The 15,976-nt window shown below is 43.7% G+C and overlaps 1 long non-coding RNA gene across 1 annotated transcript in view; it reads right to left on the bottom strand.

Annotated features, from left to right (window-relative positions):
* Positions 1 to 12,842: 12,842 nt before the first annotated feature.
* LOC105729980 (uncharacterized) overlaps positions 12,843 to 15,976 on the bottom strand; it is a 35,548-nt gene continuing 32,414 nt past the window's right edge. Inside the window, exons 7-8 of the long non-coding RNA XR_010343494.1 lie at positions 13,071 to 15,352; positions 12,843 to 12,928 (exon numbers count right to left, since the gene is read on the bottom strand). This is a non-coding gene — a long non-coding RNA (uncharacterized LOC105729980). The remainder of the gene's footprint in view (positions 12,929 to 13,070; positions 15,353 to 15,976) is intronic.

The raw sequence follows: 15,976 nt of genomic DNA, 5'->3' as shown, positions 1-15,976 counted from the left end.
TATTCCTCTAGCTGCCTTTAAGATTGTTTTATTTATCAATGGTGTTAAGCAATTTGATTATAAAATGCACTGTTTCATTTTTATGCGTGTGCTTCTCATGTCTGGGGTTCATTCAACATCCTGATTCTGTGGGTTTATGGTTTTCCTCAGTTTTCAAAAAAAAATTGGCCATTCCTCTATCAAGTAATTTTTTTTCCTCTTTTTTCCTTTAGGGACTCCAATTACACATACTTAGCTCAGTTAAAGTTATCTCACAGCTAGCTATTGTCTTGTTCTTTTTTAAGAAAACTTTTCTTCTCTCATGTATTTTTTTTACATACTTTCCTTAAAAAAGCATTTCTACTTAAATGTGGTACCAAATGTGCAAAACAGAACATCATCCTTACTTGCTCTGGCGATATAAAAAAAGCATTTAAACGATAGCGTAGGCATCTGTATATAAGGCGGAGCCGGAAAGGGTAATGGTTAAAAGCACGGGCTCTGGAGCCAGGCTAGATGGCTCACATCCTGGCTCTGCAATCTTAGCCTGTCTGCTTAGCTACTCATCTCCAATACGGAGATGGTATTAGTACCTGCCTCTTAACATTATGGCAAGGATCTCAGTTTATACATATAAAGAACTTCAAACTGTGGCTGATGCATGGTAGGCACTCAATCATTATCAGCTACTATCACTAAATTTTACAACTGCCTTCGCAAGAAGCTCAGATGAACTGAACTGGACTCTCCAGAGAAGGAATCTGGGGATCTGTATTTTTAACACGTATTCTAGCTAATTCTTATATTCATGCAACTTTAGAAATGCTGACCCAAATAATATCACTAAAGATTAGATCAAATAAATTAAGGAGCTCCCCCTCTCTGTAGAAGTCTTTTCTACCTGCACTGCAAGAAAAGAAAAATCGCCTGAGTTTTCATTCTATGCAGTAGTTGCGTCACAGCCTTTGAGACATATGGGAAGTCATTGTTGCAAATATTTTCCTTTCTTTGAAAGCAACAAAATAACAAATTATCAACAAACACTAAGTTCAATAGGTTAGACAGAAAATCACGTCTTCACAAAGAAATTTCCTTAATCATCATCCCCTGAAAATAGCTATTCTATGAATCCCAAAGAATAAAAGGAAGAATAGAGGGCATCACTCCTAGATTCCTCTCTCTACCCTTCCCCAAATCTCAGCAACCTCCCAGTGAATCTTGGATATATATACAACTAACATTCCTGTCACCAATACTCAATCAGTAATCAAATTGTTACGGCACGCCAAACATTCCCCATGCACCATCATGTATTATCCTTATAATAACCATTTGAGGCAGCCACTATTATTTGCTTCATTCTAGAAATGGAAACTGAAGCTCAAGAGGTCAAGATCCTAATAGAGGCAGAGCCAGAATTTGAACCCAGGCCTATTTGACTTGAAACTTAAAGTGTAACCACTATTCTGTTCTCCCACTTCCAAAGGTATGGTCCTCAGTCATCCACAATCATTTGAACCTCCAACAATGTAAGCAGTTTGGCTGGGTTTCTAAAACAGTGCATAGCATGGCCTTCATTAAAACTTTTCAAATAGCAAGTTTCCACCAGTTGGTTTTCCAGTCCCTTCTAAACCTGGCCCCTGGATGCCTCATCCCAGCGTTTCCCCTCCTCGTTAGTGTGGACTTCGTTGCCCTATTTTGCACATGGACCTTGCACATTCTTGACTCTGGGCCCTGCTTCCTCTCAGTTTCTCTGGAAAACCTTCCCCCTTCCTCACCCCCTTCCTTCATGCCTTAGCTCCAATTCTACTGACTACGAAAGCTTCTCTGAGTATCACTTTATTATATGTACAGTTTCAGTCTACAGGATGCAGCCCTTAATGAAATATTATTTTGTACTGATCTTTTATTGTCGTCGCATGTTATTCTGAATTTCCCAATTAGAATGTATCGGAAATGTAGCAATGTAGAACGTAAGGAAAAGGCTCGTCTTTTCTGCTGCTGGAATATCCTCCCCACATCCACAAGCACTCACTAAGCCCCCACCGGGTGCCCGGCTGTGCTGGGCGTTAGGGGTATGCCTGTAAAAGTCTTTGCAAAGGAACAAGACGCAAGGTGATTTTTGCCTCCTTCGGTGATAAGGCACATAATAGGTATTACGAATAATTAATTAGATTAAGTTTGGGGATATAGCATATAAAAAGAAGCACGGAATTTCAGAACTGAAAGAGATCTCAGACCAGGGATTTTCACTGGGCATGTGGTGCCTCCCTGGTATTTCAGAAACCTATGGAGGATTTCTGGTTGCCTGTTTGGGGAATGTCATGGGATTTGCTGGGTGGTTCCAGGGATAAAGTATTTCTTGTAGTCTGTGGACTGCCCTGCTCAATGAGGAATTGTATTGCACAAAATTTTAAGATGATTTTCTGGGAATTCATGGAGATAAATTAGAATTAGCTGAGCTTAGAACGGAACTCCACTTTACATGAAACACAAAGCTTTCTCTTGTGTGAATAATAAAAAGAAAATGTATCTGGGCAGTGTTGAGGGAAACACAGCCTGGCACTTACATTTAGCAAGCACACCACCAGTCCCGTCCCACCCCGGCACACACAGGCACACACGGGAGTCACCATTCTGCACAAGAACTGTTTTCATTTCTGTGTACTGTCCCCTTTTTAGGTCTCTGATCAAAAACGCAGCAGAGATTCACAAAAATGTAATAGTAAAATGTCCTCAACTTTTAGCAGAACAAAATCTCCCTTGATGTAACAGAAACAAACCCCGATCAAAGCGATGTGCTTCCTGCTACACGCAATAACTAGAAACTCAGGCTCTCTTGATTGGAAAAAGAAACATGCTTCAGAGAGAAAGACAAGTTCCAGCTGGTCCAACATGCTTCAGAAAGACAAGGAGTGTGATTTCCTTCAGTTCGCCCACATAGGGAGAGCCCTGGGCAGACAGGGAACCAGGCACCAGCCACATGAGCCAAAACCAGTCTGTCAAGAAGACAAGTCAGGCCGGGTGCGGTGGCTCACATCTGTAATCCCCGCACTTTGGGAGGCCAAGGCAGGGTGGATCACCTGAGGTCAGGAGTTCCAGACTAGCCTGGCCAACATGGTGAAACCCTGTCTCTACTAAAAATACAAAAATTAGCCAGGTGTACTGGCACGTGTCTATAATCCCAGCTACTCAGGAGGCTAAGGCAGGAGAATCTCTTGAACCCGGGAGGCAGAGGTTGCAGTGAACTGCCGAGATCATGCCACTGCACTCTAGCCTGGGTGACAGAGTTAGACTCCGTCTCAAAAAAAAAAAGGAAAGGAAGTAAAAAAGAAGCTAAGTCAACAAAAAATACTAGCAGCTACCAATATGTCAATTGATTTTTGGGGTGAATTATGAATTCTTATAGTTATAACAGAAAAAGAAGTAACTTTTCTCTTCTGACCCTAGGGTTAATTCAGTATTTATTTATTTGAGACAGAGTCTCGCTCTGTCACCCAGGCTGGAGTGCAGCGGCGCAGTCTCAGCTCACTGCAACCTCCTCCTCCTGGGTTCAATAGATTCTCCTGCCTCAGCCTCCTGAATAACTGGGACTACAGGTGTGAGACATCACACCCGGTTAATTTTTGTGATTTTTTTTTTTTTAGTAGAGATGGGGTTTCATCATGTTGGCCAGGCTGGTCTCGAACTCCTGACCTCAGGTGATCTGCCCACTTCGGCCTCCCAAAGTGCTTAGGCTACAGGTGTGAGCCACCGCACCTTGCCGGTTCTTATCACTAGTTTTTTCTACTTTCTATTCTCCCGCTGTTGCCTTTCTAAAGATGTGCAAAGAAAAACAAAAGTGAGGTCTTATCTTTTCCGTGCATAAGTGCAAAAAAAATGGTATTTCTGACTCTACTTCTGCTCCAGAAACCGTGGCAACAGGCTTTCTATCAGGAAACTGCAGCCAGACTTTCACCCTTTCCAGCCGCTGAGGAAGAGGCTGTCAAAGCCCTCAATCAGAGAGACTTCTACGATTCGAGTCCTTCCAGCCATTCCCCCTGAGACTTCATTCTCATTTTGTGGATGACGTTTAGTTGCATTTTTGTGAAACTGACAAGCTAACCGTATTATATTAGACTGTTAAAGATGTGAAGAGAGGCTCATTATGAAATGCTCTGTAGTGACCCTTGGAACAACACGGGTTTGAACTGTGCGGGTCCACTTACGTGCCACCCCCAGACAGCAAGACCAATTTTTCCTCTTCCTCCTCCTCCTTAGCCTACTCAATGTGAAGATGAGGAGGATGAAAACCTTCACAATGATCTGTTTTCCTGTAATGAATAGTAAATATATTTTCTCTTCCTTATGATTTTTGTAATAACATTTTCTCTTCTCTAGCTCACTTTATTGTAATCTACAGTATACAGGCTGGGCATGGTGGCTCATGCCTGTAATCCCAGCACTTTGGGAGGCTGAGACGGGCAGATCACCTGATCTCAGGTGCTTGAGACCAGCCTGGCCAACATGGTGAAACCCCGTTTCTACTAAAACTACAAAATTTAGCCAGGCATGGTGGTGGGTACCTGTAATCCCAGCTACTCAGGAGGCTGAGGCAGGAGAATCGCTTGAACCTGGGAGGCGGAGGTTGCAGTGAGCTGAGATCACACCACTGCACTCCAACCCGGGAGACAGAAGCAAGACTCCATCTCAAAAAAACAAAAAAAAGATACAGTATACAATACATATAACATACAAAATATGTGTTAATCAATTGTTCATGTTACTGGTAAGGCTTTTAGTCAACATGAGGCTATTAGTAAAGTTTTTTGGGGAGTGCAGAGTTACACATGGATTTTTGACTATGCTGGGGGTTGGCACCCGTGACCCCCGTGCTGTTCAAGGCTCAACTGTAATTGGAAAATGCACCTCCATTTTACAGAGTGCCAGCCAGAACCCATCTGCGTGTGCTAGTTTGAGTCTGAAGAGAGGAAATTCTTTGTCCATAAATGTCCGTGGCTACAGCCAAATGAATTATATTTGTTTCTTCAACACAACAGAGCCATAGGATTCGATGTAATTTCCATTACATAAATTACACAGGAGGAGGGCACCTTGGGCTCCACACTAACAATGGTAAGAACAATAGCTAATGGCTGGGCGAGGTGGCTCACACCTGTAATCCCAGCACTTCGGGAGGCTGAGGCAGGTGGATCACAAGGTCAGGAGTTTGAGACCAGCCTGGCCAGCATGGGGAAACCCCATCTCTACTAAAGATACAAAAAATTAGCCTGGTGTAGTGGCACGCACTTGTAGTCCCAGCTACTTGGGAGCTGAGGCAGGAGAACTACTTGAACCTGGGAGGCGGAGGATGCAGTGAGCCAAGACCATGCCATTGCACTCCATCCTGGGCAACAGGGTGAGACTCCATCTCAAAAAATAAAAAATAAAAAAAGCCAGGCACAGTGGCTCATGCCTGTAATCCCAGCACTTTGGGAGGCTGAGGCAAGCAGATCACGAGGTCAGGAGTTCGAGACCAGTCTGGCCAACATGGTGAAACCCCGTCTCTACTAAAAATACAAAACTTAGCCTGGTGTGGTGGTGGGCATCTGTAATCCAAGCTACTTGGGGAGGCTGAGGCAGGAGAATTGCTTGAACCCAGGAGGCGGAGGTTGCGGTGAGCCAAGATCGCGCCATTGCACTCCAGCCTGGGCAACAAGAGTGAGACTCTGTCTGAAAAACAAACGAACAATAGCTAATTGGGTGCCGGCTCTGTACTAAGCCCTATGCCATGTCCTTGCACATTATCTCATGTGTTCATCACAACGGACCTGTGAGACTGGTACTGTTATTACTTTCATTATACTGATAGATGAGGACACTGAGGAAAAGATACGTGTAGGCTTGCCGAATTAGTGAGAGACAGAACTGGGGTTCAAACCCAAGTCTGTCTGGCTTCACAGGCTTCTCGCCACTCACACACTGCCTTAGCTTGGTGTTTGTTTAGTGAATTGGCGCAGCAGTCTCTCCCTCCCACCCTCACTCCTACCCCCATACCCCAAGTCTGTGCCTCTGGAATTTCTGGCCTTCTGAATTCTCCTACCCCTGAGATCTCACTGAGATCTCAGCATGCAGTTGTTACTGTTGCCTGCTGACCTGAGTGTAGCTGCCCACTCTTAGCAAGCACAAAATGAGCTTAAGTCTCTTCAAGTTTCAAGTTAACAATGCTTGACACTATTTTTTTTCAGACGGAGTCTCACTCTGACACCCAGGCTGGAGTGCAGTGACGTGATCTCCACTCACTGCAACCTCTGCTGCCCGGGTTCAAGCAATTCTCCTATCTCAGCCTCCTGAGTAGCTGGGATTACAGGTGCATGCCATCACACCTGGCTAATTTTTGTATTTTTAGTGGAGATGGCGTTTCACCATGTTGGCCAGGCTGGAATGCTTGACGATCTTTAGCTAAAGAATTGTGAGTCCACCACTGCAATCATTCTAGCTCTAATATTTGAAGCACTGTGATTAAGGATGAAGCGGTTGTGCTAGAAGTCTACTTTACATATCAGAAAGGGTAAGGCTTTTTCTTTGTATGCTTGCTCTGGGCCAGACTCCAGGGATGATGGTTATGTGAAGATGTTTTTCATATAGTCAGGGCTCGTGGATACCTGGTTTGCACATCAGTGAGCCCCTCAGATTCTTAGAAAAACGGGGTAGTAAATTTTGGGAAATTACAAACTCTTGGAGCATCAAGATGAAGAATTTTGGCTGGGTGTGGTGGCTCACACCTGTAATCCCAGCATAGTGGGAGGCTGAGGTGGGAGGATCACCTGAGATCAGGAGTTTGAGACCAGCCTGGCCAACGTGATGAAATCCTGTCTCTACTACAAATACAAAAATCAGCCAGGCATGGTGGCAGGTGTGTATAATTCCAGCTATTTGGGAGGCTGAGGCAGGAGAGTCGCTTGAACCCAGGAGGTGGAGGTTGCAGTGAGCTGAGATGGCGCCAGGCTGGGCAACAAGAGCCAGACTCTGTCTCAAAAAAAAAAAAAAAAGTGAAGAATTTCAGACAAAAATGTGATGAAGGCTACCGAAGATTTAGGGAGACCGGGGTACCCTGAAGCGGAGACATAACATGTCTTGAAAAGTAAAAGGAAAATTAGTCTCATCCTGGGAGAAGAGCTCCAGGGCAAGAGGGAAGAAATGCTCTATTCCGTGCCCATATTTTTCTAGATCTGGGAAACACATCCCAAGTTCCTCAAAAGAGCAGGCTACTTTTTGAAAGGGGTCCGAGGAATATAATAGCCAGTAGAAGGGTAGACCACTGATGTTTGCTGGCAAGGGAAAATCCTCTTCTTTGGGCTTTAGGACTGTTGCAGGGAAAAGAAGAGAGAGGTAGGAACACTATTATAATGACAGGAAAGTCACAGTCACAAACCAGGCCACCAAGAGCCAAAAAGGCAACATTAACCACAGCAGTGTTGACAGCTCCAGGAGCAAGAGTGGGAGGCTGCTCTTCGTGCCAACAGGCAAAGAAGGCGAGCTTGGGCCTTGTAGCCCAGTGCCTTCCCGGGAAGACAGGGCGTTCAAACTCATGCAGTTGTCCCCGAGGATAGGGAGGGCTTGGGAAGGAAGGGCCCCTAGTGTTAGAGGCTGAATCGCACCTCCTTTGGTTGTATCGGAGCGTGTTTTTAGGAAGGTGACACTCTCTGAGATCTGATTGTGAGTCCTTTATTGCTGGTGACCGAGAGTCAGCTCATGCTCAAAATCTCTCGGCCCTGAGGAAGGGGCTTGACTTCTTTTTATACCTTGCTTAAGAAAGGGGCGGGGGAGCCTAGCTGAAGCAGAATTTTACAGAAGGAGAACCAGCAAGCTGGGGAGGAGGCTGGTAACTAGGAGGCAGGAGGCGCCCATGATTGTTGATTAACTAAGGAGGGTAGACACAAGTGGTTCCCATGATTGCTGGTTGCCAAGGGGGGGCATTCGGTACATTCTGTACAATCGATCAAGGGAGTGTTCACAATAGCAAGTGGGCTTGTCAAACAGCGTATGGTTACAACGGTTATGTTTCCATGGTCCTAAGCACAACATGACCCAGCATGGTGTGACCCAGGTATGCACTCACGGGAGGAACGGCGGGAGGGGGAAGCCAAGATGGAGTCAGTCAGGCTCACTTCTAAGATGGAGGTAGTTTGGTTCACTTCACTTTTCGCATTCATATGGGGAAGTCCTAAAATCCAGCACCTCAGAAGGTGGCCTTATTTGGAGATGGAGTGTTCATGGAAGTAACCGAGTTAAGATGAGTTTATTAGTGTGAAGACTAATATGACGAATGTCCTTATAAAAACGGGACAGTTGGAGGCTGGGCACTGTGGCTCACGCCTGGAGCCCCAGCACTTTGGGAGACCGAGGTGGGTGGATCATCTCAGGTCACAAGTTCAAGACCAGCCTGGCCAACATGGCGAAATCCCTCTCTACTAAAATACAAAAACTTAGCTGGGCATGGTGGTGGGCACCTGTAATCCCAGCTACTTGGGAGGCTGAGGCAGGAGAATCGCTTCAACCAGGGAGGTGGAGGTGCAGTGAGCCGAGATGGCGCCATTGCACTCCAGCTTGGGCAACAGAGAGAGACTCCATCTCAAAAAAAAAAAAAGAAGCGGGGTGGGGACAGTTGGGGAGAGCACTTACTTGTGAAGATGAAGGCAGAGAGATCCGGGTGATGCGTCTATACGTGGAACGTGCAAGATGGCCAGCGACCACAGCCCTCCGAAGGAACCAACCCCGACACAACCTTGATCTCACACGTCCAGCCTCAGAATGCGAGACCACAGACTTCTGTTGTTTAAGCCATCTAGTTCGTGGTTACGGCAGCCCCGGAAAACGGACACACCTGGAAAAGTCCTCCGAGCTCAGGTATTAGAATGTTTTAGTCGCAGTATCGGGGACCAAAGCGATGTGTGTTTGCTCTCCAGGCTGCGTGCAGATCAACAGCTGGGACGTTGCTCCACTGAGTGCTATGAAATACCATATGCACAAATCTTCATTCGGTGGACACTCAGAGGCAACTATTACGTGCCCAGCACCTTTTGAGATTTTAAAAACAGGACAAATAAAATTGCGTTTAAAAATTCAGTCGTGGCTGAGTGCGGGGGCTCACGCCTGTAATCCCAACACTTTGGGAAGCTGAGGTGGGTGGATCGCTTGAGGTCAGGAGTGCGAGACCAGGCTGGCCAACGTGGTGAAACCCCGTCTCTACTAGAAATACAACAAATTAACTGGGCGTGGTGGCACGTGCTTGTAATCCCAGTTACTCTGGAGGCTGATGCATGATAATTGCTTGAACCTGGGAGGTGGAGGTTGCAGTGAGCCGAGACTGAGCCACTGCACTCCAGCCTGTGCGACAGAGCGAGACTCTGTCTCAAAAATAGTAATAATAATAATAATAACCTGTTATCTGGTGTTCAGATTTCCCTGATTGTCCTACAAGTTTTAAAATTTGATTTATTTGAATGAGGATACAAAAAGGTCCACAAGTTGCATTTGGTTTCCGTGTCTTGACTTTCTTTTCAGCTATAGGTTTTCTTCCCGCTTCTTTTGTCTTGAAATAGATTTGCTTATAAAGCAGGTTACCTTTCCAGTGAGTCTGCCGCAGTCCGCCTGTGCTGGCTGTGCTCCACGGTGTTCTGCAGGCCTCTGTATTTCCTCAAACTTGGTTATTGGATTTCAATGCTTGATCTGATTCAGGCTTGAGTTTCTGGCAGAACAGTGTCACAGGCGGCGTTCAATCTTCCTTTGGGACGCACGTCATCTTCGGTTATTTCTCTTCTTGTGATGTTAGTGGCTACTGAAAGTCATAGCCTGTATTTTATTTAATCTGAGATTTGCCAAATGATGATATTCTATTATTCTTTGAGTATGTGTGTGTGAAAAGGGAGTGAGAGAGCAAGTGAAATTTCCCTCATTTAAAGTATTTGGTACCCTAAGATACAGCTCACACAAGAAAGTCAGGTTCAATGCTTGATTCATTTCAGAATAATTGGTTGGTGTATTAACATCCTTTAAAGATGATCAATGTGCTTATTTAAATAATATGAATGTGTCAATATTTAAAAATTGATACATTCATATTGTTATGAATGTATCCATTTTAAATTTATTTAATATGTTTCACTCCATTGTATTAATCCTCCAATTATCCTATCTTTGGCCACTTGGAGCTGTTTCAAGTTGGTTTTTGTGTCTTAGAAATAAGCTTTTTAATTGCTTCTGGGAAAAAAGCATAGAAACCTTTTTTAGAACTTTTGTTCATAGAACAGTGGTAAAAAAACTTTTTTGATTGGGAACTCTCATCAGAAAATATTTTTACACATGAATATCCCTTACATATTTATAAACTGTATATATTTATATACATGAACTGTGATTAAATATGCTGTGTATGTGATAAAACACCCCCACATAGACATTTTAGGCTGGGTGTGGTGGTTCACGCCTGTAATCCCAGCACTTTGGGAGGCCGAGGCAGGTGGATCACGAGGTCAGGAGATCGAGACCATCCTGGCCAACGTGATGAAACCCTGTCTCTACTAAAATACAAAAAATTAGCTGGGTGTGGTGGCACATGCCTGTACTCCCACTGCTCAGGAGGCTAAGGCAGGGGAATCGCTTGAACCCAGGAGGCGGAGGTTGTAGTGAGCCGAGATAGTGCTACTGCACTCCAGCCTGGTGACAGAGTGAGACTCTGTCTAAAAAAAAAAATAAATGATGAAATAAACAATGTTTTAGAAATGGTAGCCACGTAGGAGGTCATTGGCTACAGCTCTCTCAACCAACACAAGAGAGTGGGGGCAGAACCTCAGCAATGGAAGAGAGCCCCTCTTCAACTCTGCCTGGTGAGGAGCCAGGCATCATAGAAGGGCCTGGAGCACTCAGCCCAGTTTCCCGCCAAGAGTTTGGCATGAGCACAGCAGAGATTCCTAAAGTGTCTTGGCCCCAGACCAGGTCCTTTCAACATCCAACAATCTGGTGAGCAGGCCCAAGTCGGGTAACGATTAGGAGAGGAGGCACACACATTGGCCTCATAGGTGGGGAAACAATCACATATGTCTTCTCTCTGAGAAGAAAACATTTGAAGTTAGAAAAGTGCCTCTTTTAAAAGAGGGAATCAGCTTTAATTTAGAAGAATTGATAAATAAAATTTCTGAAAGTGCTTTTTCATCTATGCTGATAAACTAAGCTAAAGGATAAACATGTTTATGACTTAGGGACTAAACGAAGGAGCTAGGTAATCGGGTTGAGACAAACTCTCAAAGAGGCCGAGGGGGGTGGATCACAAGGGCAAGAGATCGAGACCATCCTGGCCAACATGGTGAAACCCCGTCTCTACTAAAAATACAAAAATTAGCTGGGCATGGTGGTGCACGCCTATAGTCCCAGCTACTCAGGAGGCTGAGGCAGGAGAATTATTTGAACCCAGGAGGCAGAGGTTGCAGTGAGCCGAGATCGCACCATTGCACTCCAACCTGGTGACAGGAGGAGACTCCGTCTCAAAAAACAAAAACAAAAAAACCCAAGTAAAGATTTTGCTCCATCACAAGTGGCAGATTTTCTCTGTGATGTTTCTGACTTTCAGTTTAAAATATGAGGAAAATTGTCAAATCGTTCTGATATCCATCTAAATTGCAGTTTTGTGTTTGCCAATAACTCTGAAATACGTTTAGAAAATTATGAAACATCAGAAAGGCTGGTGTGAGACGTAATGGTAGTTTATGCAAGAGACGTGTCATTATCTCTTTAATGTACCCAAACATAAAAATCAACTCTGAGGTTTCCAACAAAAAGGCCTTTTGTTCTTGAAAACGATAAAAAGAACAGCATTTGGCTTTTGAACTGGTGATCACAATTCTCTGCTTCTCTTTTGTAAATGTTTAAAAAACAAATTTGAATGAAACAAAAATTTCTCTTCCGACAATTTCTAAGTTTAAACATGCAAACTTTCATCATTTGAATTTGCAGTTGTAGTAAAGAAAGTAAAGAGCCAGAGGAAACTTAGTGGATAATCTTTAAGAGAAAGTAGAAAATTCTAAATGGTTCATCATCTGCAGTTTTACCCTCCAGTAGTCATTTATTTGAGTTAAGCATTGTTGACCTTATAAGAATGAAAATAGGCCTGGGAAGCAGAGCATCTTGTTGATGACATTTTGTGTGACTCAGCAGTGTTTCCCCCCGATTGGAGGGACCCAGGCAGGGACACTTGGCAAGTTTTGGGTGACAGCCTCTTCAAATGATGGGAAATCATCTCACCTACTGATTTACTTTCTATGCTTGCATTTAAGCCCTGTTTTTGTGATGCCAACTACCTTTTACTCAGTACAAAATTTGAGCCAGGTGCTGTGGCATGTGCCTATCTATAGTCACAGCTACTCAGTGTAAGGCTGGCTGCCTCGCTGGGAGCTGAGTGGACACGCCCCTCTCTCTTCACGCCTGAAAACTACGTCACCATTCTGAGCACATTACTCAGCATTTGCCCTCTCCACGTGGGCTCCCCATACCCGTTTCCGCATTCCCATCTCAGCCCTGCACCCACCGAAATTTTAAAAAAGACTGCCAAAGACCTGCCCTATGGCAAGCTTGCCCCGTACATCCTCGACCAGCCCCTCGTCCATTCCCGGTCCCTTCATATCCAATGAAATTACCTCCTCTTTGTTTCCCCGCAATATCAGCTACCTCCACTCCCTGTAAAACCCCACGCCCCAAAAAGAGAAGTGCGACTTCTCCGGCCCCTCCTGTCAGACCGTAGAACCTCGCCCAGGAGCCGATTAAATTTCTTTATTCCAATAACTGGCCTCAGTTGCCTCTTTTAAATCTCAGTTGCTTCATTCAAACCTTACACTCAGGAGGCTGAGGTTGAAGGATCCCTTGAGTCCAGAAGTTCAAGTCCACACTGCGCAACATACCAAGACTCTGCCTGTCTCTAAAAAACAAATAATAAATAAATAATGAGACCAATTTTAGGATCTATAGTAGAGATTTATTCCAAAAGTTTGGTTCTCAAGATTGGAAACACAGGGCCCAAGCTGAACCTGAAGAGTCTTTGTTACCACGGTCATCCTCACCTGAAGGGAAGGCCGGATGGATCTTCAGTCGTGATGCTGACATGTTACTGCTACTGCTTCACGTATACAACACCTTGGAATTCTAAATGATCGCTCTGCAAACACTCAGCATCTCCAATGTATCCAAAAAAGGAGACAAATTAATTACATGATTACGGAAAATCTCCCAGTTCCTTTGATTTCCCAACTGGATGAAGTTCTTAGAGGCCTCAGTGTTGGGAAGATCACCATGCTCCCTCTGTTATGCCAACAGGTAAAAATGGCTCCAAACTATAAAATACTTGTAGAGAGTCCAGCAAATAATTTACCTTTTCTGCAATGACTGCTTCTGTTATTTTTTTTCAAATATGAAATATCAAATGTTTTAAAAAGAGGTTTGTGTGTGTGTACGTCTCCTCTGCTGATGAGAACGTGCCAAGTCTTCCACTTGGCTGACCCAATCTCATATTTTCATCACAAAAAGCAACTTGCTAAGGAAAGTTGGCTCAGCGTCAGGATTTCATCCCTTGGGAGTAAGCTTATCAGTTAATAAACTCGTTCTATTGGGCATTTGCTTTATGTCCAGTACTGTGTTAAGGAAAACAGGGAACTCTAAGACTTATAAGTGTGCAGGTGGTCATTTCACTCAAAGAACTTCTAATGTGGTAAAGATGAGTTCCATGAAAAAGGAGCAACAATCAAACGTCAGTTGGGCTACGTGGATCTGGACGAGTAGCTGGGGATACTTTGGAAAGAAGGCAAATTTGTGTTGGCTTTTTAAAATTTGTATTTTATTTTATATTTGAGTATATACTCAAAGTTCCAAGAACGTCACATGGTTCAAAATTCCAAGATCTTCCTTCTTTTCTATTCTTCAATTCCAACTTCTGCCCTCAAAGGCAATCAGTGTTACTGCTTTCTTGCATATTTTTAGAGGTATTTTATGCCTATATAAATAAATGTGAATACCTGTAACCTACCCCTTTACAGTTACAAAAGGTATTCTGTGTCTTTAAACATAGGAAAGAAATTAGTGACCTGAGACTTATTTTATAAAGACCCTATTTTCAAACGCCATTGCCTTAGGGGTTAGGATTTCAACATATGAACGTTGGAGGGATATAGGCATTCAGTCCATTGTAATTACTCAGTTGGGGAATTTTTTCTTTTAATTGCTTGTTGAGTCAATAGATATTTACTTGTGAAACTACATTGTTTATGTTTTGCTTAAGTAGGGGATGCCAAAGCGCTTGGTGGGTGTGCGCCTGTGTGCCCACTAGGGCGGGGCATGTGGAGAGGTGCCTAGTGTCGGGACCGTCTGGATTCCAAGCCGTTGCTCTTTACCTTATACCAGTGATTCTTAAACTTTTTGATCTCAGGATCCACTTTTGCTCTTAAAATATGTTGAGTGACAACAAACAAACAAAACCCTTTGTTTAAATAGGTATGTTGGCCGCGTGCAGTGGCTCACACCTGTAGCCCCAGCACGTAGGGAGGCCAAGGCAGGCGGATCACTTGAGCTCAGGAGTTCAAGACCAGCCTGGGCAACATGGTGAGACCCCATCTCTATGAAAAATCAAAAACATTAGCTGGACATGGTGGTGTGTGCCTGTAGTCCTAGCTACTTGGGAGGCTGAGGCGGGAGGATTGCTTGAGCCCAAGAGGTTGAGGCTGCAGTGATCATGCCATTGCACACCAGCCTGGGTGACAAAGTGGGACCCTGTCTCAAATAAGAAAGGTATGTCTATCAATATCTACTACATTAGAAATTAAAACAAATTTTAAAAATATCAACTCATAGTAAACCCATTATATATTGACATAAGTAACATTTTAAATAAAAAATAACTACTTAAAAATTAGTGAGAAGAGTGGCATTGCCTTCCATTTTTGCTAATCTCTGTAATGTCCAGCTTATAAAATAGGTGACTCTTGTTATCCACTTCATCCAATCTGTTGTGACACTGTTACCAAAACACCAGGAATCCAGTCTAAGTCCTGCTGCTCACCACACAGAAACCTAATCGCTGCACAATTATTATTGAAAGAAGACTTTAAACTGGGTCCTGTAGCAGAGATGGGAACTCAGTCCCAAATCCGTCTCCCTAATCCACTAAAACCAGAGGTTTATATAGCAGGGAAGAAATGTAACCACATGCAGGAGAACAGGAATTAGGGAGACTTGAGGAAGGGGAGTTGGTCAGCAGGAAGCAGGTGGTTGGTTAGGCAAGCATTGTTCAGATGCAGTGATCTGGTGAGTTTCAGTTTCTTACTATTATCTGCCAGGCCCAATGGTTGGTTTCCTGAGAAAGGAATACAGATAAGACAAATGTAACTTTCTCAATTTTTAAGACTGGGAAGAGGATCAATTTCTGTCATTCAAAGAAACCATAAACATCAGTTCTATGGGACAAGTGGAGTGGTTTCAACATCACATGTCATGTAGCCTCTGGGAAACTCCACCATAAAGTCATGATTGAATCAGAATAAATAAGGCAAGTAACATCTTAGTATTGTTATGAAAATTGTTTTCCATTCCAGGACCTCAGTGAAAGCGTTTTTGCCTGCCAGCCTTTCTTCTCTGAGAGATACATTTATCCTCTGTCTTGGGAGGACCACACTGAAGTCACACATTCAGCTGAAAATCTATCCTGTTTTAAACAAGTACCACTGAAAGACAGTCAACTTTCCCAGATAGTTTATAAAATGTTTACCAGATGAAGTAGCTAAAGCCTCAGAAATGTTAAGCTGAAAAAAATGGGTATGTGCCAAAGATTACAAGGATCACTGTATGTTTAATTAACATTTGTTTCCCAAGCCTTAAAGAATGTATCAATACTAGATTTAAAAAATCTTTATTAAGACACAGACTACTCTGAAAATCGACCCACTAAATAAAACACTTAGAATTGCTTTAGCAATAAATG

The sequence above is a fragment of the Aotus nancymaae genome, unplaced genomic scaffold (assembly GCF_030222135.1).
Source record: "Aotus nancymaae isolate 86718 unplaced genomic scaffold, 86718_ANA_hifiasm-v0.15.2.pri h1tg000019l, whole genome shotgun sequence".
NCBI classification, from domain to species: Eukaryota; Metazoa; Chordata; class Mammalia; order Primates; family Aotidae; genus Aotus; species Aotus nancymaae.
This window is presented reverse-complemented; position numbering and strand designations above follow the sequence as displayed.